We start from the raw sequence: 24,856 nt of genomic DNA, 5'->3' as shown, positions 1-24,856 counted from the left end.
ATTTTAGTGATCTTTCCAGGCATCTTTTGAACATATTCAAACTTCATAATTTATCCAAAAAGGGACAACAATTGCACAATTTTAGGACTCTTTGAAGATGACTTTCTCAGGAAAATCGTGACCTAAAACTACTTCTGGCAGCAATGGTTTCAGCCATGATTTCCTAGCATTTCCTTCACCATTTTCAGCTGGTAATTAATCATATTAAAACAATTTCAATGCATATTACTTTCAAATTTTTTCAGAATTTTTGGAGGCTTTTAGACCCCTGTTAAAAACTGAAAATCAAACCATATGCAAATCAGGACAGAATCAAATTCTATCACCAAACCGCATCTTGTTTCCCATGAATTCGAATCCTTTTCTTGCCAAGCTCTTTTGTGCATCTCATGCACATATTGTTCTACAAAATTGAGACACTTAAACAAGATTAGTTGCTGAAACAAATAAGTATTAAAAATCAAAACTCTAATATGTGATAAACTACTTTAAAACATAATCGAAATTTAACACTTACTTGCTCTCTTCCAAATACCTCACATCCAATTAGAATTGAAATTAAACAATAACAAGACATACCTGTCACATCCCAATTTTCGAGCCATGACCGGTGCAAGGGCCCAATGGGCTCAGCCCACTAAGCCCAAGCAAGCCTCTTTATAGAATCTTATACATTAATCCATACTCTTTTAAAATTTAAAATTTGTAGCGTTCAAGTATAATTTCTTTGAAAACAATTCATAAACCCCAACTATGCAATCAGAATGGCATCATCAACCATAATACACATATATAGTTTGACAAATGAACCTCATCATTTCACAACAAGTATTCATATACACTTAATTAGAACTTGACCATCAGCGGAGTGACTCTGGACACGGTTGCTAACATTTAATGTCATGGTAAACCTACCGAGCAATGGATAGGGAGGAACACCTCGTCCTAGGATCCAATCACCTTTGACTCAGGAAACCTAAAACATGAATTTTGAAAACATGAGTACAAACTCAGTGAGTGAGCATAGGAAGGGAACAAGCAATGACAAGGAATGGTTTAGGAAACATGATGCACTTATTTGAAAACAATGCCATTTAGTTCAAGTTCTTATTAAAATCCATCTATTAAACACTTGGTTGTAAAATCATTTAATGATGAAGGAACCGTATTCAACATGAAATTGGAAAGAAAGGAAATTTCCAACAATTAACCAAGCAAGGCAGTATAAACAGAATGTTTCTCGTTATTCATTTCAATCACATATTAGAATCATAAACTTTCTATCACATATACCTATATAAACATATATAAACACGTCCACCACCCCCACTTCATTCATCGTCATGTGCACTCCCTACTCACACATAGCCCGGTCATCATCATCAGCTCATGTGCACTCCCTACTCGCACATAGCTGGGTCATCATCAACTTATGCGCACTCCCTACTCGCACATACCCAAGTCATCATCAGCTTATGCACACTCCCTACTCGTACATAGCAAGGTCATCATCATCATAAAACATTATTCATCAATGCACAATATATATTCATATATATACATACCAACATAATACAGGAGCACATGGATTCATCCTTTCGCACATTTCACATTTTCACAACATCAAAACATTTTATCAAGGGCTTGTTCCCGGGCACACATTTTTAAAGAAAAGTTGGATAAAATCATTCAAATGTTTCATCCAAATACAATTATATTTCCCAAAGAAATTTTGAAATGCAAGTTCACTCACCTTGTAACAACAAAATATTAAGTCGTTATTTGTTCAGAGGTGTCTCTAACTATTTTCACTGGCCGGTCACTCGTTATTTACTCTGGCACACCACCACAGTACTCTAACCTTGCCTTTGCACTTCCTAGCAATAATACCAACTCAATATATTTAATTACATACGTAAACGGGGTAGCACTTCAATCAATTAATCCTTACTTAAATTTATATTTTTCACCATATCATGAAACCATCTTTAATTAACTCACATCTTAATACATTTTTACTAAAATTACTTATATCAGTTGCGTACGTAATTCCTTATTTTATATCTCCGGTAACTTATTTATGATGTCACGTGCCTACTTCAACCTTTCTAAATATTTTTCGCCTATATCCATCTTATATTTCCACACATAATCCACATATATGGCAGCAACAATCATTCTCACTTTCACTCAATTATTTCCTAGTTTACATGCATCGTTATCTATCGAACTTTCAATACTTTGTTTCCCAATCCTCCATCCACAATATTCCTTTTTCATTTCTTTCAAACAACATGCCATACAATCTTAACAATTTTCAACTAGCTTATGCAAATAGATCCTTTCCACAGCCATAATTCCTCACAATAATCAACTAACCGTAGTGTCAAGCCCAGCTCTATAATATATTTGCCATATTGTATAGGTACTTGATAGAATGTCTGCATACTTGAATGCCTCAAAAATCGTTAAAAGACGATATTGTACCTAATGGTACAATTAAGTTGATTTAAGTCTCGAACTAGTCCAAATAGAGATTTTAAGATGCATTCGAGAGTTATTGAACCTTAGAATGACTTAATATGGTGATTTGGAGTTCGAGGATTGATTTAGAGTTAAATTAGAATTTTCATAACATATGGGTAAAATGGTCATTTTGCCACTCGAGGGTAAAATTGGAATGGTCGATGAAATTTTGATCAAGTTTGACTATTGGAACATAATTTGAGCTTGAGAAGTGAAAAATTTTAATTCTGACATTTTTTTGAGCATAAGGGCAAAACGGTCATTTTATGTGTCTATGGGGGCAAAATTGGAATTTTTGAAATTTTGCACCACCATGACACTTGTCAAGCCCTTGAATTTTACCTATTATACTTTGGATGATTGAGATATTTGATGTGGTGGTGGGAGAATGCTTAATTATTAAGTTTAAAAATGGACCAATTAAAAGGTAACACATGGCAAGCTTTAGTTATTTTAATATTTCCTTTAAAAAAAAAAACAAGCACACACCTCTCTTATTTCATTCTTTATGGTCGGCTAAGACAAGAACAAAGAGAAAAAAAAAGAGAACAAACCCTAGTGAGCAAAAATTCAAGGGAAAATTGGTGGATTTCAAGGAATTAAGCAAGTAAAGGTAAAATTTCTTGATTTTAGCTTGTGATCTACCTTTCCTATGCATTCTTTTTCATTTTCCATGGTTGAGAATCAAGTTTGCATGAAGATACCTTTGCTGGCCGGACATGGGGGGAGGGGTTTTGATCTTGGATTTAGCTAGATTTCATGTTATTCTAGTGTTTTTAGTTGTTTGGTGATTTTTAGCATGGAAAACAAGCAAGAAATTTCATGCCCTTCACCCACACCCATTGGCTAAATTTTTCAAGAGAGAAATTGGAAAATGGACTTTGATGAATTTCATGCTATTTAGGTATTTTTAGTTCTTTTATGATGTAAAGTGTAAAAAAAATCAAGCATGAAAAACCACATATTATTTATGAACCCTTTATGGCTGAATTTTTCCAAGAGAAAATGTTGAGGATGATTTTGCTATAATTCATGTTATCTAGCTTATATTTGATGATTTGGAGTATTGGAAGTGAAATGAATTTATTTGGAGTTGAATTGGATATTTTGGCCAATTAACCAGCATATAGTGTGAATTAGGTCAATACCATTTCAGCCCTATACAGAATTGAACCTACGTAGAACATCGTATTTAGATAATAATCTGAACATTTCACATCCCATTTCATGCATTCATATAGAGCCTAAATTAGTTGTATAACGGTTTAGCACAAATATAGTAAATTGCTTGTTGTGCATTATGTCTAGGTAGTGAAACTTCCAATAAGGGTAAGGAGATTATACCCGAAGATCGAGATTAAGAGTACCTCAATTCTCGATATTGTAAGTAACCTTATTATCGTCTTAATTATCTAAAGTAGTTTTTATTAGTTTTTGTGATTTTACAAGAAAATGAGTTTAAATGGTAAATCCTTATGTTTTATAAGTAAAATGTGATTAAATGAAATGAGTTTTATAAATCATTTTGAAATTGAATGATGATTTTAGAAATTGAGTAATTGGAGACTGTTTGATTGTATTGTAAATTTATGGTTTGAATTGAATGGCTTATAGTGATATTGGCATGAATGGTTGAATTGGAAATTGTGTTGAAATTGTATGAACTGTTTGTTTTGCCTTAACAGGCTGGGTAGTAATATAATTGCCATGTCATGCTATTGAAATTTTTATTGATTTTATGGGATATTGATTAGTCACTGCAGTGGTGGGTTTCCGTGGACCAGCCTATTAGAGAGGGGCATTATAAACTCGGTTATATTTTTCCTCAATACGAGAGGCGCGGATGGTATCTCTTGAGGTAAATCTTTAGAGTTTACTTCACTTCGAACCACCACGTGAGAGTGAACTTAGCCAATGCCAAGGAACGGCTATGTTTTAAAACGTACAAATATGATTTATGGATATATGTCTTTTCTTTAACAGCCTTGGAGGACTCAGTTGGATGCCTTTGATCAAGGTATCTCCAAGAATGAGTTTTGACACGAGCTAAGTTTTTAAGAAATTCATAAGCCATGTTGATTGTTTGAGTGAAATGAATTTATTTTATTTAGTTGAAATGAGTTTGAAATGTTATGAATCATAGTACGATGAACTATTTTAAGTTGTCTCTATTTACTCGACTTTAGATATTTTAGATGATGTTTGTTTACTCACTGAGTTTATATAAACTCACCACCCTTCTTTCCACTCATTCCAGGCTCAGGATAGTCAATAAATAGCTGATTGCGTCGCGGGTTATTATTGGACTCACCTCCTCATAAATTGTAGGTCCACAGCCTTTGTTACCTTTGGTCATTCGGGGACCCACACGTCATTGTAAATTAAATTACATACTCTAGTTATCTGTGTTATCGTATATATGAATTTATTTTGCTTTTACACTGTAAAAATTATTCACGTAGCGTTTTATAAATCAGCACAAAATCAACCCATTTCTCTTCATATGGCTGGCCAAAGCTAGAACAAAGGAAGAAAAGGAAGAACAAAAACCTAGGTGGAAAAATTCAAGGGACAAGTGTGAAAATTCAAGGAAACAAGTGAAAAAAAGGTAAGATTTTTCAATTAAGCTTGAGATCTCTCTTTCTTAAGCATTTTTTCTTATTTTCTATGGTTGAATCACATGATTTCATGATGGGTATCTTGCTGGCCGAACACTTAGAGAGAGATTTTGATGCTTGATTTGGTTAGATTTCAATTTATTTTAGTGTTCTTAGTTAGTTAGTGATGTGTAGCATGAAAAACCAACAAGAAAAATTCATTTTCTCCCATCACCCATCATTGGCCGAATTCTCCATGTAGAATATTGATGATGATTTTGATTTTATTTCAAGTGATTTGGTTAGGAATTAGTGATTTATGGTGTGAGAATCAAGCTTGAAAAATTATAATGTTGATGCACCCACCATGGCCGAATTTTCCAAGAGAAAATGTGAGGATGATTTTACCATATTTCAAGTTATTTAATTTGTGTTTGATGATTTGGAGTATTAGGAGAAAAATGAAATTATTTGGAGTTAAATTGGACATATTAGCCAATTAATCGAGTGATAGATCAAATTAGGCCAATACTATTTTATTTAGGTACACAATTGAATTTGTGTAGAACACCGTGTTTAGACGATAATCCAAACAATTTGCATTCCATTTCATGCATTAGTATAGAGCCTGAATTGGTTTTATAACAATTTAGCATAAATGTAGTAAATGGCTTATTGTGCATTATGTCTAGGTTGTGAGCATTCTGACAAAAGTAAAGAGATAGTACCCGAGGATCAAGAATTGGAGTACTCGAAATTCGACTCCCGAAATACTGAGTAACCTTATTATCGTCTTAATTATCTAAAGTGGTTTTTATCCGATTTTGTGATTTTATGGAAAATGAGTTTAAATGGTAAATCTTTATGTTTTATAAGCAAAATGTGATTAAATGAAAATGATTTTATAAAATTGTCTTGAAATTGAAAGATGATTTTGAAAATGGAGTAATTGGAGACTAATTGTGTGTTATAAATCATGGTTTGAATTGAATGGCTTATGATAATATTTGCATGAATGGCTGAATTGGTATTTGTGTTGAAAATGGATGAACAGGTAATTTGCCTTGAGAGGCTGTAAAATAAAATAATTGCCATGTCATGCTGTTGAATTTTATTGAATTGGTGGGTTATATATTGGTCATTGTAGTGGACAGGTTCCATGGACCAGCCTATTAAAGGGGTACGGTAACCCTATTATATTCATACCTCAGTATGAGAGGCGCGGTTGGATAACTCCTAAGGTTCAAACTTTAGAGTTCACTTCACACCAAACCACCACGTGAGGGTGAACTAAACCGATGCCAAGGAACAACTATGCTTTCAAAATAAAAACATGATTTATGCGTACATAACTTTTCAACAGCCTTAGCGGTCTCGGTTGGGATAGCCCTCAGCCAAGGTATCCCTGATAACTGAGTATGAGAATGATTTTGGCACGAGCCAAAGTTTTAAGAAATTCATAAGCCATGTTGATTACTCGATTTATATGAATTGATTTTATTTGGTTGAAATGAGTTGAAAGGTGATGAATTATAGTATGTTAAACTATTTTATCTATCTTAATTTACTCAGCTTTAGATATTTTAGATGGTATTTATTTACTCACTGGGATTATATAATCTCACCACCCTCATTTCCACCCTTTTCAAGCTCAAGATAGTCGGTAGATAGCACACTTTATTGAGGGCTACAGTTGGACTTGCATCCTCAAAAATTGTAGGTTTACCACTTTTGATACTTTTGGTCGTTCGTGGGCCCACGTGTCACTGTAAATTAAATTTTATACTTTGGTTATCTATATTACAGTATGTATGAATTTATTTAGCTTTTATGCTACAAAACTTATTTATCGGTAACTCTATAAATATTGTTTTATAATTGAATATTTTTATTATATTCAAATAGTCATAATTTCATTTCAAATGAATGTTTTAGACATCTAAACTTATTTTTTATTGTGAAATATGTGTTTTCAACTCGCATACTACATTTTTAGCTGGTTTCTAGATTTTTGAGAAAAAATTACCAAAATACCCCTATGAGAAAAAAATTATTTTTCTATTGTTTTGACTTCGAAATAGTTTATAATCTCTCAAAACATGATACTTAACAACTGTTGCTCACAAGGGAGGTGCGAAAAACTGATATTAAAGCCTTACGGGGTTTCGGTTGATATTTCGGGTAATGAGTGTCGATCGAGACACCGCGACGGTTGTCAAGGGCTCGAGGGGAGTATCGGGTCGTGACAAGAGCACTACAAGACAGATTAACGACTAAAACTCATCCTCAACTATTTTCAACGGTCATAAACTATCAAATTGCCATCAAAGTTGCTTCTTTAAGTATAAAAGGGTCTTCCAATGGTTAGAAATCAGTTTTGGAGAGAATTGAAGGCTTCCAAGTGATATAAAATTGAAAAACCAGAAAATCCTCTCTGCACCTTATTGCACTTAAACGCCAATCTTTGTAATACAGTTCAGCACTTCATCTTGTACCATCTAGATCAAGTAAGTGATCATAGGTACTTCTTTATTTCTTCTCTTCTTGTACACTTAGGGTAAGCGAGTCACTCTAAGGGATTTATTCAAGCTTGGATTGCTTGATTGAGTGTAAAAGTTCCAACTTAGCCTAGAAAAATTGGTTGTTGGGTTTTGGTTGATCCTAGTAAAAACAATTGTTGTAGGTTGTGATTGAGCCTTGGAAAAACCACCTTGGGTTTTAGTTTAGCCCGTGAAAAACTAGTGTAAAAGGTTATGGTTGAGCCTTGAAAAACCACTTTGGATTTTGGTTGATCTTGTGAAAAACCATTGCTAAAGGTTGTGGCTGAGCTTGCGAAAAGCCATTGTAAGAGCTAGGTGAAAGCTTGTGAATTCCACTGTTTTTAGTGATTTGGTTTGGAAAATCCTTGGTTGAACAATCAAGGTAGTGGATGTAGGTCTTGGACCGAACCACTCTAAATTGTTGTGCATTGTCTACTCTATTTTTATTTCTTAAGTTCCAAAAATTAGTTCCTCATCTTATCAAGAGCTGATTTATGCTATTTACCCCCTCTCTAGCACATATTATTGGGACCAACACCTTCATGTACCCATGGGTTTATTGGCTTACATGTTATCAATTTTTCTCCAATCAAACCAATCTTTGCTTCCACAAGACATTTCTCTAAGTCACTAACTCATTTCAAAGACTACTCAAGCCAAGAACAAGAATTCTTACCGTTCCTTGCTTGAATCACCAAAACCAAGCTTTTTTCTTCCTTTCTCTCTTTTTCTTTCTTCTCCTCCTAAGGTTTAGATGTGCTGGAAATTGGGGTTAAAGGTTGTAAATTTAGTGCTCAAGAAGTTTAGAGAAGAAAGGAAAAGAAAACATGGAAAGGAAAGTGAAGAAAACTTGATTTCATGGTGGATAAAGAGAAAATGGCATGGAAGCTTCAAGAATGGCGTGGAGCATGGATGAAGAAGAAGAAAAATCTGGTGGGGAAAAGGACAAGGTCGGTCTTAGCCTAAAAAAATCAAAGTGAAAGCTTCTTTTAGAAGCTTTGACCAAACTTCACATAAAATTACCGTTTTACCCTTTTTGTTTCCTTCCATTTTAATTTAGTCCTCCCAACACTCATTTAACTCCAATTTCCTTCTGTTACCTTCTTCTACACATGTACAAACAAAGTATGAAGTTTGTACTCCAACGCGGTGTCTCCATAATATTTAAAATATTTGTTTGCTTGCGCTATCTTTACTTAATAAAGACACGAGGCCCCATTAACGTCATTTTTCTCCAAAATTCTCTCATTCTTCTTCTCCGCCACTTAGATTGACCATATACTCCTTCATAGAAAATTTTGACACCTGATAAAATATTAATATTTTAATATTATTTTATTAATAAAATATTATTTTATTTTAAAAATTTCCTCTTGTCTCCTCTTGTCCCCTTGGTACCCAAAATACCTTATTATGCCTCAATTGACTTCCGAATCACTTTTTATCTCGCCAAATTCTTCTCTGATAAAAATATTATTATTTTATTATTATTTTCTCGTGTGCGAAATATTTTATCCCGAACTTTTTTTTTCATCTTTCATCACTTTTAAACATTATAATTAACCTCAATTGGCATCCGATAATCTTTATTAGTCACCATATAAAAGTATAGAGTATTATAATACCTTTGCATTAAAACGAGCCAAGGGAGGCTCTGATACCACTACTAGGAACGGCATGATTAGAGCATCAACGCAGCAGAATAAATAAAAAAATTGAAATAAAATAAAACCCATGCCTCCTACCTTTGGATCACCTTGGTTGTTTAATGCAAAGTTAAGCATCACATAAAATCAAAAAAAAAGTTTTACCTTTCCAAATGATATCGTAATCAAATGGATTCCTTTTGTTGACAAAACGTGAACACCTTTTGTGTGAAAGAATCCCAGTCACTCAATCGCTTAGCGTCCAATGGTGCACACACGATTACAACGGATCCTTTTCAAGGAGAGAGCTTTATGCCATGGGCTAGTGCTATCAAGTGGACAATGATTTGTCGTCTTTTCTTCTTTGATTTCCAGCAAAGAATCAAGGAGAAGTTTTCAAAAGAAAATAAACTTCTCAAGAGTGGCAACACTCAAGAGAAAATTCTCTTTTTTTTTTTCTCTTTAAAAAAGAATGGCTATAATGTGATATTTCTAACTAGGTTTAACTTATTGAAATTTGCATAATAAGTCCTTAATATTATAACAATTATAATATTTAACCAATACCTAATTAAACTCTTTTAATTAGGTCCTTAGTAGTTAAAACCTAGAATTTGATTTAAGTCTAACTTAAATCATCACACTCTCAATTTAATCCAAATTGCAACCTTTGTATGTGACCCATTAGGTTCCTAACATGTTGGCAATGGAATTGAATTATAATATTATTAATTAATTAATTTAAATAAATCATATTCAATTTTAAATTAACTAATTCAATTCCATAGGCTATGATTGGCATCTAGCAATGCATCATGGTCACCCAATTGTTAGGAAAGTCAAAGGATTCTTTGACAACCTTTCAATGTATAATTTTTCAGTGCAATTCATTCCCTCATCATATATCCAAAAGATGATAAAAGCTCGATGCAATGCCTATTCTTATTGATCTCCATATTTGTTCTTGCAGTTAGATCATTAGTTTTATAGAGACTTATGAAACTCATTTCATAATCTCTTAATCACCTTGGCCAAGGATTTGATTAAGCTAATATCAACCCAGAACTAATGAGATATTTCCCCTTGAATCACTTAGGGTGATGATTCCTATCTTGACCACTCATTTGCCTTCATATGTTTTATACTATACTCAAAAACATCCTGTTTTGGCATCCTTGATTAGGCACCCATAAGGATGAAATCAAAGCATAGTACTCCACATACAAAACAACCTGATGTCTCAAGTCTAGGGAGTAGTTACACAACTGACACATGGGAAGTATTGCATAGACACTTTAGTGAAATATCAAATGCACTTCTCATGGCGGGTCATGTTCAGTGAACTCGTTATCCTATGGCAAGCACCCACATGCTAGTTTCTAGTATCTCTATACTTCAACCTATGAAAACAATTGCTTACTTCACAAGTAAGGAACCTATCATGTGCCAATCTTTGAGCATTATTGATGCCCTGTCTCAATAATATAATGATCAGGAACTTTTAGGAATAATACTTTAATGCATAAGTATCTCATAATTGTATCCCAATACAATTCATTTGCAAGGCATATATAGTTCCATGGGCTTTATCTACATAAGTACAAAAAGTAATTAAGTTACAAACTTATGGATAAAGAACTACCTCAATGTTATTATGAATAACAAAATGTCATACATGAATATCTCAAAATTGCAGTTCCCATACAACCACAGATTGGCTTGAAGGGCTTATACAAACAACATGGTCATGCCATATCAATGTCACATGGGATATAATTAACAAGTAACATTTTGATTAATGACAAGTAATCAATCTTTAGTCATAAAAGCCTATTTGACCCAAAATAAAAATGCAAGAGCTTGATTGAACCCAATAAAAAAATAAGAATTTATTTAAATATTCTTCAATAGTTTAAAAGCTTTTTAAAATGTCAAATTGTGTTTTTAGTCCATTTACTCTATAAAAAAAATAGATTTAGTCCTTGTGTAATAATTTTTTAAAATTGAGTCCTTACACCTTTTAAATTTGTTTATGTTAGTTTGAATCCTAACATTGTTAAAATTTCACAGTCAAGTATGTTGATTAGACATTTGGCCAAGTTAACATGGCATTGACCATGTTGATGTGACATTGACAAGATTGATAATAGGTTTTGTGCCAGCATGGCAAAGAATGATTATGTTGCCAGAAATGATGACGCATTATTTGCTAACATGGCATAATGCTTATTGTTTGGGAGTACTAAAGGTGAACATTTCTGTCACAAAGTTGATGTTTTCGTTAAGAGTGTTAACCTAAGAAATGTAGAACTTCATGATGTTTTCATGTTTCAAGGTTTTGAAAAGGTAAATTTCACAGTACAAACTCTCAAGATCTTTAGAACTTTCCAAGAAATCATGAAGCTTCCCTTGATTCCAAGCTTCCTCAATTTCTTCATACTCATCAAAAGCCTTATAACTGGAAAATTAAGCAAACCAATGCACACCATTCAATTAACCAACAACATCTAAATATTAAAATGTGACTTTGCAAGAAAGTGAAGTAAAAGAGAATTCATACAATCTTTGAGGCACCTTTGTCAAGAATTTCATTATATTGCAATAAAAAAATCATCAAAATCAAAACTTTAAATTCTTAGAAAAAACAATGAAGAAAAGTAAATGTAGAAAGCAAAAACCAAACATTTGCAAAAAAGGATGTTTAGTTATTTAATTTTGTTAGGAATATTAGCTCAATAATAATAAGGAAATATCTAAGAGTGGGGGTAAATTGGATTTATAAAAATTCTTTTCAATGAATTAAAAATTTAATGAAGGCAAGCTTGAAGATAATTTTTCAAATTTGTTTTCACTTTAAAACATACCAAAAGTAATTTAGTAAGCAAATTAATGAACACATAAGTTAAAAACAAATTTTCAAAACTCTTCAAGGTAAAATGCACAAGTGTAAAATTTAATAGTGAGCTGTAAATTTCTAAAACATTTTCAAGATCAAATGCACAATTTCAAAGATTAAAAAGAAGAGAGAAAAGACACAGAATTTATAGAGGTTTGGCCATCTCTTTAGGTGCCTACATCCTTTCCCTTACCAAGTTAAGGAATTTAAATCCACTATTGAATAAATTCAATACAATGACTTTTATAGGTTCAAGCATAACTATTGCCTTTTCAAGGATTAAGCATAACCATTGCCTTTCAAAGATCAAGCATAACTATTGCCTTTTCAAGGTTCAAGCACAACCTCTAAACACTACCTTTTAAAGGGTACGGTATAACCTCTCTACCTTTCAAGGATTAAGCATAACCTCTAAACACTACTTTTTAAAAGCTAAGGTATAACTTTGTTCCTTTTTTATAATTTTGAGTAACAAGGATACTTCCAGAAAGTGGGTTTTTCTAAGAACAATGAAGATAGAGTATCATTAATACAAAGATGTGTACAAAGAACAGGAGTGGTAGCACAAAAAATTTGGAGCTCAAAGAAAGCTTAAAAGCTAGGTGAAAGAATGTGAATTGTTTGCTCTAACTCGGTTTCTCTCTCTTTTTCTTCTTTTTCTTCATGTTGCTTGCTTCTTGATCAAATCATGTTCTTATCTACTCTTTTCACTTCTAAAATGTGTTGGAGAAGTCCTTTTTATGCTTGAAAAAAGTTTAGAGTCATTGAGGATGATTTAGTGGAGCAACTAACTATTTTTCTTCTCTTTTCGTGTCAATGACTACTTCTAGAGTCTGCGAATCTACTTTCTCTTCTTGAGATATCGATTCTTCTTGGTTTGGAGCTTTTTATTTGTCGAGAATTGATCATCGCATTCCTAAGTAGCCAATTCTTTTTATCTCTAGAGCATTCTATTTTTGAGAATCAGTTAATACATTCTTAAGGCATTATTCTTCTCATCCCAAATTTTCTAATAATTGATCTTTGCCTCTCTAGAAGTCAATTCTGTTTTCACTTTGGATGTCAAACTCAAAATTCAAATTTGCTTTTGCCTACTTCATCCTTGTCCATTTTCCAACCTTTTCTCCTTCGCTAAGTTTTTTATTTCTCTCTTTTTGTAGTTTCTAGAATCGATTACTTGATGCTTGAGATGTCGATTCTTACTCTTTTAGTGGCTTTTGTATCTTCAAGAATCAATGTTTCCTTTTTCAAAGAGTTGATTCTTTATAGTTGGAACTTGAGATTTAAACTATTCAAAAGATTTTCTTTCTTTTTACAAACAACTTCAAACAACAACTTCAAAGATCATTTAAGTAAGAAAACACTAAGGCACTTCAAAAGTAACCAAGGATTACTCAAACAAAAAATTTTGACCATTTTTATCATTTTAAAACTCTAATATTTTTAAAACTAATAAAGCTAACAAATTACTTACCCTTCCATATCTTCTAGTAGGATCAACTTCAAAGTTTAATTTGTTTTATTTTCATTTTAGTAAATATATTTTTGTATGATAGAAAATAATAATAATTGGGAGTCCATTGCCTCTACTCGTAAACTGACTCAGGTGGCATTTGGTATCTTGCAGGAAATATGATTATTGGGAATGTAACTGTTGGTAAAATAACTTTGCACCGTTTGGTATAACATGGAAAAGTGGTTATTGCAGGGAATGCGACTATTGGGAAGATTATATTGTAGTGTTTGGTTTGAAAACACTTTACTGGGAATGTAATATAAATTTACAAAATTACCTTTACAAAATTTACAAGATTATATTATATATGAATTTCTTAGCATCAAAGGGCACCTAAAAACGCTTTAGGAAGGGTGTTCTTTGGTGTATGAGTTGGCCTGGAGGATCCTCTGCATGTATAAAAGAATTAAATGGAAAGTTAAGTTTAGTAAATAGTTAATGAGGAAAATTGGTATAGTAGTGTATTATTAGAAGAAAAACATTTACTAAAAAATTGACGTAATGATATTATCAACGAGAGTTCACATCTAAAATAAATCACCATTACCCAACCATTATAATGGTGGTCTATACATCTACTTTTTACAACAAAATATATCTCTCTAGTGTTTGCAAAGATCAAACAAAAGACAAAGCTAGGTTGTAGCCCAAAGCATCAACAAAATTCTTTGTCAATGCATGATCAAACATTGATAGAAACTACATATGTCACGACCCGGTACTCCCCTCGAGCCCGTGACAACCGCCGTGATGTCCCGATAGACATTCATTGTCTGAATGTCAACCGAAACCCCGCAAGGCTTTAATATCAGTTTTCGCACCTCCTCTATGAGCAACAGTTGTTAAGTATCATGTTTTGAGAGATTATAAACTATTTCCAAATCAAAACAATAGAAAAATAATTTTTTTCTCACAAGGGCATTTTGGTCATTTTTCCTCAAAAATCTCAAAACCAACTAAAAATGTAGTATGCGAGTGGAAAACACATATTTCATAATTAAAAATAAGTTTAGATATCTAAAACATTCATTTAAAGTGAAACTATACCTATTTGATTATAATAAAAATATTCTATTTTTTTATAAAACAATATTTATAGAGTTACCGGTAAATAATTTTTATAGCTTAAAAGCTAAATAAATTCATACATACTGTAATACAGATAACCAAAGCATAAGATTTAATTTACAGTGACACGTGGGCCCACAAACGACCAAAAAAATCAAAAGCGGTAAACCTACAATTTTTGAGGATGCAAGTCCAACTGTAGCCTTCAACGAAATGAGCTATCTACCGACTATGCTGAGCCTGAAAGGGGTGGAAAGGAGGGTGGTGAGATTATATAATCCCAGTGAGTAAACAAATATCATCTAAAATATCTAAAATCGAGTAAATGGAGATAGATAAAATAGATTAGCATAAAAATGATTCACAGTATTTCAAACTCATTTTAATAAGATAAAATAGATTCATTTCACCTAAATAAACAACGAGGCTTATGATTTCCTGAAAAGTTTAGCTCGTGCCAAAATCATTCTCATACTCAGTTATCAGGGATACCTTGGTCTGGGGCTATTCCAACCGAGTCCGCCAAGGCTGTTAAAAAGTCATGTACACATAAATCATGTTTTTTTTTTAAAGCATAGCCGTTCCTTAGCGTTGGCTGAGTTCACCCTCACGTGGTGGTTTGGCATGAAGTGAACTCTAAAGTTTTAACCTCAGGAGTTATCCAACCGTGCCTCTTATATTGAGATATGAATATAATAGGGTTACTGTGCCCCTTTAATAGGCTGGTCCACGGAACCCGTCCACTACCATCCTTTAACTTAATTCAACTTAATTGTACCATTTAGTACATTATCATCCTTTAACAATTTTCGAGGTACCCAAGTAAGCAAACATGCATTCTTATGTAAGAATGGCATAATAAACATATTGTAGAGTTGGGCTTGACAGCACTACCCCCCTTAAAATAAAATTTTAACCTCAAAAATTCATTTACTGAACTCAGAGAAAATGTGAGGGCATTGTTTTCTCATCTAATGCTCGACTTCTTATGTCCTCCCATTTATAGGGAATTTCAATTTGTTCACCTCATTTACCTCCAATTCAACTCGAGTACTTCACTTATGTCTATTATTATCCTTTAACATCAGATCAACAGTAACCTTCACAATTATGATCTCTTATATCGAGACACCAAGCATGTTTTTATTACTATCATTAAACTTGAACCATAACTCCATCTCAATCATATCAATTTCGATTGCATTTTATACTTATTTAGGTATACCAATCACTATCTTATTACTTCATTCCATATCAAATTTCTCAACTTTCATTCATTCATCCTATCCTTATACACTATTGTGTAGTTTACGGCATCATTAACATGCCATACTCATTCATGTACATATTCTCAGCGTTAGGGAAGATTAATGGCTTCAATTATTTCCACATACTTCATGTTTACCTTGCATTTAGGAAATTTCAATCTTCTTAATCTTATTAATTCATCTCATATGCCTTAATTGCACTATAGATTACATTTCCTTAACTATTTTCCCAAAATTCCTTAGGTCGCTATAAATCGACTTCTGATAAGATTCTTGATTGTTACATTATCTATACAACTCATCAAATATATTAAGTTTAAATCTCGGACCACTAAAACCATTCTTCATTTTAGTTGGGTACATCACTAACTCCACACATACGTATACACGCACATTCAAATGTCCATATTCCTCATTATGTATACGGGGTCTCTGTTTTCAAATGCCTTCAGACTAATTTCTCTTTGTTCATTCCCATCCATAACCAAGATTCAATAGAATAATCTTCATAATTCATACAAATTCTCATCATGCTTGTGCATAATTCCACATCATTTACATACTTATACTCTCTTCTTATCATTTCCAATTATATGCTTAAGTTTCCTTGTACTATATATCATTGCATCACAATGTCATCTCCATTGAATTATAATCTATTATGCGTGTATGCTTTATAATCCCATTGATGCTTTAAAGATTTATCTTAACTTGATCATTGCATCTTATGCAATACCACAATTCCTAAGAGTCATCCTTTTTCCTCGATTATCCTTCATGCCTCTACATTACCTTGTATCCTTCTTGCATTCCGATATTGATTTGTCACATAAAACTCAGACTCATTTGAATCATGTATGCCTCAAGCATTTCGAATTCCAATTTCCATAATATATTAGGAAAGTTTCATTATCTGACTTCATTATCAAGGTCAACTTCTATCATCCTTTGTTCCACTCTTTCATACGAATATAAAATCTGTCACGACCTGGAACTCCCATCGAGCCCATGACAATCGCCGCGACATCCCCGATAGACATTCATTACCCGGAATGTCAATCAAAACCTCGCAAGGCTTAACATTAGTTTTTCTCGCTTCCCCTGTGAGTATTAGTCACTAAATTATGTTTTGAGAGATTATAAACTATTTCCAAATCAAAACAATAGAAAAACAATTTTTTTCTCACAAGGGCATTTTGGTCATTTTTCCTCAAAAATCTCGAAATCTGCTAAAAATGTAGTATGCGAGTACAAAACACATAATTCATAATCAAAAATAAATTTGGATGTCTAAAACATTCGTTTAAAATGAAATTATGACTATTAGAATAAAATAAAATATTGAATAAAATATTCAATTTTCTCATAAAATAATATTTTTAGAATACTGCATAAATAATTTTTACAGCGTAAAAGCAAAATAAATTCATATATATCGTAATACAGTAAGCCGGAGTATTTAATTTAATTTACAGTAATAAGTGGGCCCTCGAATAACCAAAAGTAAGAAAGATTGTGAACCTACAGTTTGGAGGATACAAATCCAATGGTAGCCTCGATGAAATCAGCTATCTATAGACTATCCTGAGCCTGAAATGGGTGGAAAGGAGGGTGGTGAGATTATATAATCCCAGTGAGTAAACAAAAACCATCTAAAATATCTAAATCCGAGTAAATGGAGACAGATAAAATAGTTTAACATACTGTAATTCATCACTTTTCAACTTGTTTCAACCAAATAAAATCAATTCATATAAATCGAGTAATCAACATGGCTTATGAATTTCTTAAAACTTTGGCTCATGCCAAAATCATTCTCATACCTAGTTATCAGGGATACCTTGATCGAGGGTTATCCTAACCGAGTCCGCCAAGGTTGTTAAAAAGTTATGTACGCATAAATCATGTTTTTATTTTAAAAACATACTCGTTCCTTGGAGTTAGTGGAGTTCATCATCACGAGGTAGTTTGGCGTGAAGTGAACTATAAAGTTATACCTCGGGAGTTACCCTACTCGCCTCTCCAACTGAGGTAAAATATAAAGGAATTTCGTACCCCTCTAATAGGCTGGTCCATAGAAAACCCGCCCATTGTAGCAAGTTAAACCCACCATATAATAAAATTTGCAATAGCATGACATGGCAATTATTTTATTTTGTTTTACAGCCTTTCAAGGCAAATCAACAATTTATACATTTCCAACACATTTATCAAATCAACCACTCATGCCAATATTGCCATAAGCCAATCAATTAGAATCATGAATTTACAACACACAAAAATAGTCTCCAATTACTCTATTTTCAAACCATCATTCAATTTTAGAACCATTTTATAAAATCATTTTCATAAAATCACATTTTGTGTATAAAACCGAAAAATTAATCATTTAATTCATTTTCCATAAAATTCACAAAATCGAATAAAACATACTTTAGATAATTAAGACGATAGTAAGGTTACTCACTATTTCGGGAGTCGAATTCCAAGTACTCTGATTCTTGATCCTCAGGTACTATCTCTTTACTTTTGCCAAAATGCTCACCACCTAGACATAATGCACAATAAGCCATTTACTACATTTGTGCTAAATTGTTATAAAACAAATTCAGGCTTTATACTAATTTATGAAATGGGATGCAAATTGTTCGGATTATTGTCTAAACACGGTGTTCTACACAAATTCAATTGTGTACCTAAATTAAATGGTATTGGCCTAATTTAATCTATCACTCGATTAATTGGCCAATGCGTCCAATTCAACTCCAAATAATTTCATTTTTCTCCCAATACTCCAAATCATCAAACACAAATTAAATAACTTGAAATATGGCAAAATCATCCTCACATTTTCTCTTGAAAAATTCGGCCTTGGTGAGTGCATCAACACTACAATTTTTGCTACTTGATTCTCAAACCATAAATCACTAATTATGAAATACCCCATACTTTGATATGGTGATAAATAATGATTATCAGATGTTAATCAAGGCTAATTATAATGTTTAAACGTGATAAAAGATGAAAGGAGTAGTTTAGGATAAAATATTTCGCACACGAAAAAATAATAATAATTTTATCGGAGGAGAATTTGTGAGATAAAAGGCGATTTGGAAGTCAAGTGAGGCATAATAAGGTATTTTAGGTACCAAGGAGACAAAATAAAATTTTTAGAATAAAATAATATTACAATATTAATATTTAGTCAGATGTCGAAATCAGTCATGAAGAAGGATCATATGGTCAATCCAAGTGGGGGAAGAAATACAAGTAAATTTTTGTAGAAATAAGCGACAAAAGTGAAATACGTGTGTTTTGTTAAGTCGAACCAACGCGGATAAGTAAATATTTAAATATTGTGGTAATACTGCGTTGAGGTGCAATTTTTCTATTTCAGTGGTACACACATCGAGGAAGGAAGCTAGATGAAAATTGAAATTTTTAGACGTATTAAAAGGATCAAATTTAACATATACAAGTTAAAGGATATGTAGTGGAATTAATGATAGAAATAAAATGAACATAGAGTAAAATAATAATAGTATATATAAAAAAAATATTAGAAGACCAACATGGGCAGCCGCCCATGTGGTCAATAAAAGAGTCAAAGACTCTTTACTTGGTGAATTGGAGGGGGGGGCCGGCAATGTGAAGCAACAAGTAAAGGAAGAAAAGAAAAAAAATTGTGAAGTGGCCGGTTGGAAGTTTGTGGAACATTCAAGAAAAAAAATATATATATATATGTGTAATTGACCAAGCTAAGTGAAGAAGACCAAGAAGAAGAGAAAGGTCGTTTGAGGGAGTGTAAAAGAGAAACCAAATAACAAAGAAGAAATGAAAAGAAAGAAAAACAAAGAGAAAATCATGCATGAGAAAGAAAGTGAGAGGAAGGAAAGAGCTGAGTTGGGGGCTGTTTTTGCTACCATTCAAGAAGGAAAAGAGAGCCATTTAGGGATTGGTTTTGGAGGCTGAAAAGTGTCATTTTCTACTGGTTTTGGAGGTTGGAAAGTGCCATTTTTTTGCTAGTTTTGGAGGCCAAAAAGTGCAAAATTTTGCAGCAGAAAATTAAAGGTTTTGAGGTGCTGTTTTGATGGTTAATTTTTGTTGTTTTGGCTACAAATTTTTTTAGGTTAAAGTGCAGCTTAGCTACTGAATTTTTGAGGAAAAACAGAGCAGCATAGCTGCTGATTTTGGAGCCAAAAATAAGCAGCCTTAGTTGCTGAAAAATTAAAAGTTGAAAGGCAAGAAAGGGTAACCGGTGGTGAGAGGGAGAGAGAGGAAGAAAGTGGGACGGTTTGTGCATGTGAAGAGAAGAAAAAGGAAGACAACAAGGGTTGCTGGACGGTGGGAAAGAAAGAAAAGAAAAGAAAAGAAAGGAAAAGAAAATAACAAGATAGAAAATTTGACATGGCTCAATAAAGGAAGAATGGGCATGACCCAATTAAAAAAAAAAGAAATGGGAGAAGTCCATGAATAAGAGTCCAAAAACACCAAAGGAAGAAAAATCCAAAAGAAAAGGAAGGTGGAGATTTGGGCCAACCTAGTTTAATTGGGTAAAAATTTCTTTACTCTTCACCATGATTTATTTTAAAATTGGACTATATGGAGGCTAGTTTATTTTATTTAATTATGCATTAGTTAGTTGGTGATATGAAGTAAATTTAAGTTGCTTAGAAGGTTGAAATAGGCACTTAATACCATAAATAAGTTACCGGTGTTTAATAATCTAAAGAATTACGTGAACGAATGATGTAATTAATTATAGTAAAAATATATTAAGATATGAATTAGGTGAGCGAATTTATAATAGAATGAGAGAGAGAAAAATAGAATTGATTCACTAAATGTATTGAATTTAAATGGTTGCTAGGAAAGCGTGTTGAACGAAGTAGGTGACGGGCAACTAAGTATAATTATACTCGTATACGAATCAATAGCGACGTAGAAATCCTGCTATTGTGAGGTGAGTAACCTTACTATCATTTTTATTATCTAAAGTATGTTTTTATTCGGTTTTGGTGAAATTTTATGAAAATGAGTTTCAATGGTAAATCTTTGTGTTTTACAAACAAAATGTATTTACATGAAAGGATTTTATAAATTGTCTTGAAATTGAATATGATTTTGAAAAATAGAGTAATCGGAGACCACTTATTATGTTGTAAATTTGTGATTTGAAATCAAATGGCTTATGATAATATTTGCATGAATAGCTGAATTGATATTGGTGTTGAAATGTATGAAATATGTATTTAGCCTTGAAAGGCTGTGAATTACAACAATTGCCATATCATGTTATTGAATTTTATTTTATGGTGGGTTTAGCTTGCTGCAGTGGGCGGATTCTGTGGACTAGCCTATTAGAGGGGCACAGAATCCGGATATATATATATGTACATCGGTCGGAGAGGCGCGTAGGGTATCTCCTAAGGTATGGACAGAGTTCACATCACGTCGAACCACCTTGTGATGATGAACTTCGCGAATGTCAAGGAACGGCTGTGTTTTTCTCAAACTAAATATATGTTTTACGTGTATACGAAATTTTAACAGCCTTGGCGGGCTCGAGTGTACGTCTCTGATCAAGGTATCATCGAGTACTATTTGATGGCATGAGCCAAATGTGTCACGACCCGGAACTTCCCTCAGGCCCATGACAATCGCCGCGACGTCCCCGATTGACACTCATTATCCAGAATGCCAACCGGAGCCCCGCAAGGCTTACATATCAATTTCTTTCCTTTCCTGTGAGCAATCGTTGTTAGATATCGAGTTTTTAGAGAATATACACTATTTTAGATAAAAAACAATCAAAATAAAATTTTCACCACACAGGGGTATTTTGGTCATTTTTTTTTCAAAAATTTCGAAACTGGCTATAACGTAATATACAAGTACAAAACACATAATTCATATTCAAAATGAGTTTAAAAGTCTAAAATCTTCATTTAAAATGAAATTACGGTTATTTGAATATAATAAGAAAATAAAAGAAATATTAAGGGAAATATTCTATTTTCTTATAAAACAATATTTATAGAGTTATATGTGAATAATTTTTATAGCGTAAAAGCTAAATAAATTTATACATACTGAAATACAGTAAGCCAAAATATTTAATTTAATTTACAATAACAAAGGGCCCCCAAATAAACAAAAGTAAAGAGGACTGTGAACCTACGGTTTGGAAATGTAGATCCAATGGTAATCCTCGATGAGATCAGCTATCTACAGTCTATACTGAACCTGAAATGGGTGGAAAGGAGTTGGGTGAGATTTTGCAATCCCAATGAGTAAATAGACATTATCATAAATATCTAAAGGCAAGTAAAATGGAGGCAAGTTTAAACAACAAATTTCAACCCATTTCATAATGTTTTCAATTTATTTCTTAAACCATAAAATATTTGTAATCTACCAAAACAGTTGTTAAGGCTTATGTCTTTTATTAAAACAAGGCTCAAGCCAAAACTAATCCTCGGGGATACCTTGGCCTAGGCATCTAACCGAGTCCGCCAAGGGTGTTAAAATATTCACACGTGAAACACATTTTTTTTTAAAAGAACCAGTCGTTCCTCGACGTTGGCTGAGTTACACAGTCACGTGGGGGTTCGACGTGAAGTGAGCTCTAATACTACCCCGGGAGTTACCCTCCTCGCCTCTACAACCGGAGTAATTATATAACTAGGTTTACCGTGCCCCTCTAATAGGCAGTCCATGAAAACCCGTCAATGCAGTGACTAACCCACCAATTTTAATAAAATTTGGACAGTATAACGTGGCTTTTATTTATTTATCCAGCCTGCATAGTAAAAACAACTTACATAAATTTTTCAATGCACTCACAAAAGATAGCCACATATACTCATTTCTCATAAGCCATTCCTAAGAAAATATATATTTTTCAAGTCAATTTGCAGCCTCCAATTACTCAATTTCATAATCAATACAATATATTTTTATTTGTCACATTTATTCCTAAAACATCAAAAATCTCGTTTTAATCTCGTTCTCATTTCATAAAATACATAAAGGGTATTTAAAAATAAACTCTAGATAATTTACAATAATAATAAGTTTACTCACCGTTTGTACAAACTAAAAGCTTTCTAAGCGCCCCGATCACTACTCGTCGGGTACGACTTCTTTGCCTTTTCCGAAAGGCTCTCCTCCTAAACACATTACAAAAATTTACACAATTCATCACATTGATGCTAAATCACTATATAATTAACTTAAATCCTACACTAATGCATGGTATGAAATGCAATAGCCTAAAACGACTTAAACGCGGTATTAACCTATTTTTGGCACTTTGCCCGATAAAGTGCTAACGCGCTCCATTTTAGCTCTAAATCATCCCATTCTCTCTCCAACATTTCTAACCATTAAATATCAGCCAATAACCTTCTAAAAACAACAAAATTAGCTCACTCCCTTCCTTGAAAAATTCAGTCAAAAATGGGACATTAACTCGGTTAATTTTCTATTTTGTTTTTCTATCACGTTTAATTGTTTTTCATCATTTTCTCTTCATTTTCCTTAGAATAAAATCAATTCATCATCATTGTACAGCATTGAGCATCCAGCCAAGAGTGGGTATTGTGAAAATTTAATGATTTCTTGCCCAATTTAATTTCTAAACACATTTAACTAACTAAAACTATCAATTTAACTAAAAATCAAAACCTAAAAATTTCAATTTCTCTCCCCTAGAATTTCGTCCAGGCCTTGATATCACTTTTTGATCTCTCTCCTCAAGCATGCTAAATGGAAATAAAGGTATAGGAAAGGTAGAAATCAAGCTAAAATCGAAAAATCTTACCGTTAGACGCGTAAACGGTCGAAAATCGTGAATTTCCCTTTGAATTTTCTTGTTTCTTTTTGGTTTTTCTTTTTTTCTTCCTTTCCCCTCTATTTCCTCTCTTGTTCTTCCTTATGGCCGGCCAGCACTTAAAATGGGGTTTAAATGGGCTGACTTTTCATTAAAATAATATTATTTTATTTTAAAAATGCCACGTGTCACTTTCCCATTGGCCCATTTTTAAAATTTCATCCATTTGTTTCCAAATTTTCACCATACACTTGTCTCACATATCCATAGCTTAGATAAAATTCTCAGACTTATCCAAAGTCTCGGTGGAGTAATTTTTGAAATTTACACTTTTACCCCCGTAAAAGTGAAAAATTACATTTTTGCCCAAAAAACTGAAAAATTACCCATAGACATATTTTTCATCCCTTATACTCATACCATTCTCCAATTTGTCAAATTTGATCTAAATTCTCTCAAAATCTCAAATTTTGTCTGTGAGTGGTAAAATTACGATTTTTCCCCTACACTCCAGAAATCACCAGAATTAAACTTTTTCACTTCCTATCATTAAATTATACTCCAAATAGTTAATCTTGATCAAAAATTTCACTCCATCATCAAATTATTATCTTAGGTGGCAAAATGACGATTTTGCCCTTGAATATCAAAATTTCCAATTTTATCCCAATGAACCCTCGAACTCTGAACAATCATTTTTAGTCATTCCTGGACTATAAAATATTAAATTTCATCCTACAATTCCTATTTGAACTAATTCGAGGTTAAATCAACTCAAGTGTACCGTTAGGTACGATATCGGGTTTCGTCTTTTCTTAGGTGCTTTCCTAGCATAATAACATGCTACTCAGTGCATGTATGTCATGACATGTATTTATAGGGTCGGGTTTTACAAAATGTTTATGAAAGTCATAAGCCTTAATGAGAAATTAAATGAAATACAATCATTTGCATGGGTTGGGATG

Source organism: Theobroma cacao, chromosome 4 (genome assembly GCF_053813885.1).
Source record: "Theobroma cacao isolate CCN51 chromosome 4, ASM5381388v1, whole genome shotgun sequence".
NCBI lineage: Eukaryota > Viridiplantae > Streptophyta > Magnoliopsida > Malvales > Malvaceae > Theobroma > Theobroma cacao.
This window is presented reverse-complemented; position numbering follows the sequence as displayed.